This window comes from Sus scrofa, chromosome X (genome assembly GCF_054392235.1).
Source record: "Sus scrofa isolate SSC_HxYL_T2T_F1_AM1 chromosome X, Sscrofa_HxYL_maternal_Yorkshire_Landrace_v2.0, whole genome shotgun sequence".
In the NCBI taxonomy this organism is placed as follows: Eukaryota; Metazoa; Chordata; class Mammalia; order Artiodactyla; family Suidae; genus Sus; species Sus scrofa.
Window position 1 is genome coordinate 45,352,297 of NC_139401.1, and position 4,227 is coordinate 45,356,523.

Consider the following 4,227-nt stretch of genomic DNA (forward strand, 5'->3'; position numbering starts at 1 on the left):
CACCTACCATAAGATGCAGCCATTCTGCTCCTAAATGTGTCCTCGAGAGAAGCGAAAGCAGATGTTCATTCATATAAAGATTAGTACACAGATAGTCAGAGTAGCTTTGTGATTGAGGAAACTAGAAGCAAATCAAATGTACATCAACCCTTGAGGAGTTCCCGTCGTGGCGCAGTGGTTAACGAATCCGACTAGGAACCATGAGGTCGCGGGTTCGGTCCCTGCCCTTGCTCAGTGGGTTAACGATCCGGCGTTGCCGTGAGCTGTGGTGTAGGTTGCAGACGCGGCTCGGATCCCGCGTTGCTGTGGCTCTGGCGTAGGCCGGTGGCTACAGCTCCGATTCAACCCCTAGCCTGGGAACCTCCATATGCCGCGGGAGCGGCCCAAGAACCAAGAGATAGCAACAATAACAACAACAACAACAACAACAACAAAAAAAAAAAAAAAAAAAAAAAAGACAACCCTTGAATGGATAAGCAAGTGGTGACATTTACATACAGTGAAATACCTCTTAGCAATAAAATGGAATGAAATACACACAGCAGAGTAGATGAATCTCAAAGTAATTATGCGGAGTAAAAGGAGCCAGACAAAACAGAATACCTACTGTACAATTCCATGTATATAAAAATCTTGGAAGACATCCCCTGTGGCTCACATAATAACTACTCGGCATTGTCTGTGCAGTGGCTCGGGTTTGATCCCTGGGCCCGGGAGCTTCCATATGCCACAGGTGCCAAAAAAAAAAAAAAAATCTAGGAAATGAAAATTAATCTAGAGTAACAGTGGGTCAGTGGTTGCCTAGGAGTTAGGAGCACGGAGGGGAAGGATGGAGAGATAATAAAGGGGCAAGAGGAAACTTTTGGGAGTGACAGACATATTCATTATCTTAATGGTGGTAAGGATTCAAGCATGTGTGCATGTGTCAAAACTAATCAAGTTATATTCTTTATATATGTCGGTTTGTTGTATGTCGCTTATGCATCAGTACAACTATTAACACCTTAAGGATTTCCCCTTAAGTGGCAGAGTGGGTTAAGAATCCTACATGGTCACTGCCGTGGCTCAGGTCACTGCTGTGGCATGGGTTCAATCCCTGGCCCTGGAACTTCCACATGCCATGGGTGCGGCCAAGAATAAAACAAAATAAAACCTTAGGAGTTCCCATCTTGACTCAGAAGAAACAAATCTCACTAGTATCCCTGAGGACACAGGTTCGATCCCTGGCCTCAATCAGTGGGTTAAGAATCCGCTGTTGCTGTGGCTGTGGTGTAAACTGACGGCTACAGCTCCGATTGGACCCCTAGCCTGGGAGCCTCCATGCGCAGCAGGTGTGGCCCTAAAAAAAAAAAAAAAAAAAAAAAAAGCATACAGTTGAACAAGCTTTCTGCATCAGCACTGTGGTGGGACCTGGGGAGGAGAGGCTGAGTAAGATGCACCCGCTGCCCTACAGGACCCACGATGTAGCTCACCATCTTGGCAGCAGGTCCAAAGGTGTGAGACCAGCTCTCTAGGAAGATGCTACCAATCCAGGCAAGAAATGGAGATGTCCTGAATGACCTAAGGGAGTGTCAACCTAGTTGGAAGGACATCAAGGGAACAACAGTTATGATCTGGTGACTCCATGGACCTGAGGTGGGGAACAAGAGAGGTCAAGTGAGAGCTCCAGGCTTCTGATGCCGCCTATTGGTTGGACCATGGTCCCATTGGCCAAGAGAGCTTGTGAAGAGTCATGGGCTTGGCTCTTATCAGCTCAATGGTGCTGTTCAGTAAAGGGTTTGAACGAGAGGCCTGTGGTTTGGAGGAGAGATCTGGGCTGAGATATAGTCTGGGGAGTCATCAGCCTCAAGGAGCTAGAGGAAGCCACAGGATAGGAAGGCCCATGAGAACCCCAACGTCTGGAGATCGTAGGCCCACCTGTTGGCTCACCCAAGAACGTGTCCTCCAAGTTCTTACTTTTCTACTGATGGTTTGGGCTCTTTGCTGGATTTTTTTCTTTTTCCCATCTGGATATGCAGCTTTGGGAGTCTCCTCACTTTGCAGACGTGTGTGTTCCCATCTGTAAATGGGACATGGAAGAATAGTTGTCTAAAGTACCTCCCGGGGTGAAAGGTGAAAACTGGAGCCATAAATGCCAGTTAGTCTAAGGACTGATGGTAAACTGAGCTGAGATTGCTCCCGCCACCTCCTGCCTGCCTGGAGCTTAGCGCCTTTGGAGATGGATGCCTAGTTCTTCCTCCTTCGTGAGGTAAAGGCGATCAGAATGCCACGATGAGGAGTTGCCACTGGGGTGCTGTGGGTTAATGATCCAGTTTGTCTCTGTGGTGGCACCCGTTTGAACCCCGGCCCTGCAGAGTGGGTTAAGGATCCGACATTGTGGAAGGTGGCGTAGGTGGCCGCTGTGGCTGGGATTCGATTCCTGCCCTGGGAAATTTCACATGCTGCAGGTGTGGCTGAAAAATCAAAAAAAATGAGTTCCCATTGTGTCTCAGTGGTTAACGAATCTGACTAGGGACCATGAGGTTGAGGGTTCGATCCCTGGCCTCACTCAGTGGGTGAAGGATCCGGCGTTGCCGTGAGCTGGGATGTAGGTCGCAGACACGGCTCAGATCTCGTGTTGCTGCGGCTCTGGCACAGTCAGGTGGCTACAGCTCCAATTGGACCCCTAGCCTGGGAACCTCCATGTGCCGCGGGAGCGGCCCTAGAAAAGGCAAAAAGACAAAGATAATAATAATAATAATAATGCCACAATGATTGTGATTTGAGTGGGATTTGATAGCGCAGATGGCAAGGAATGGGACACTTGACTGAGAGATACAAATAATAATAACGCTGACCTTAGATTCAATACATACAATAAAGAGTTCCCTGGTGGTTCAGTAAGTTAAGGTCCGATCCACCATTGTCACCGCTATGGGGTGGGTTCAATTCCTGGCTTCCATCCCCCCAGGGGCAACCACCATTCTGTTTATCTCCCTCCCTTAATTTTATTTTATTTTTTTATTTTTTTTGCCTTTTCTAGGGCCCCACCCACGGCATATGGAGGTTTCCAGGCTAGGGGTCCAATCGGAGCTGTAGCCGCCAGCCTGCACCACTGCCACAGCAACGCGGGATCCGAGCCGCGTCTGCAACCTACACCAGAGCTCACGGCAACGCCAGATCCTTAACCCACTGAGCAAGGCCAGGGATCGAACCTGCAACCTCATGGTTCCTAGTCCGATTCGTTAACCACTGAGCCACGACAGGAACTCCAATTTTAATTTTATTTTTTAGTATTTTAAACTTGTGGGCTATTTAGAGGAAGTACACATGGTCAGGTTGGCAGAGCCGGGAATACCTTCAGGCTTTCAAAGGAGAATGTGAAACTGAGCGCAGCTTAGGAATATTTCTTCCACAGGATTTTATTTTTTAATTTTTTTATCGAGATATGGTAAATGTACACTATCATGTATGTTTCAGGTATACGGCATGGTAATTCAATTTTTTTTTTTTTTTTTTTTGCGATTCACAATTTTTAAAAGTCATGCTCCAGAGTTCCCATTGTGGTTCAATGGAAACGAATCTGACCAGCATCCATGAGGACACAGGTTCCATCCCTTGCCTCACTCAGTGGGTTAAGGATCTAGCATCACCGTGAGCTGTGGTGTAGGTCACAGATGCAGCTAGGATCCTGCTTTGCTGTGGTGTAGACCGGCAGCTGTAGCTCCAATTGGACCTCTAGCCTGGGAACCTCCATACGCTATGGGTGCGGCCCTTGAAAAAAAAAAGTAATGCTCCATTTATAGTTATTACAAAATATTGGCTATATCCTCTGTGCTGTACAATATATCTTTATATCTTATTTATTTTATATGTAACCTCTTGATCCCCTGTGCCTATCTTGCTCCTCCCTCTAACCTCTAGTTTGTTCTCTATATCTGTGACTCTCTTTTTTTTGTTATGGTCACTAGTTTGTTGTATGTTTCAGATCCCACTATAAGTGAGATCATACAATAGTTGTCTTTGTCTGACTTACTTCAGGAAGCATCAGATAAAGCCTCTCCGCTCCCCTCCGTCAAGACTGTTTTGCAAGAGCTGGCCTCCAGCCTGTCAGACTCTTCACGAGGGAAAGGGAGGGTTTGTTTAACCGCTTTGAACTTTCCTTTTGAACTTGTTTGTGTTCAAACCGGACCCTCGATCCCATCGCTCCGTGAGGCATTTTAATAACGTTTTGCTGCTGTCAGAAAC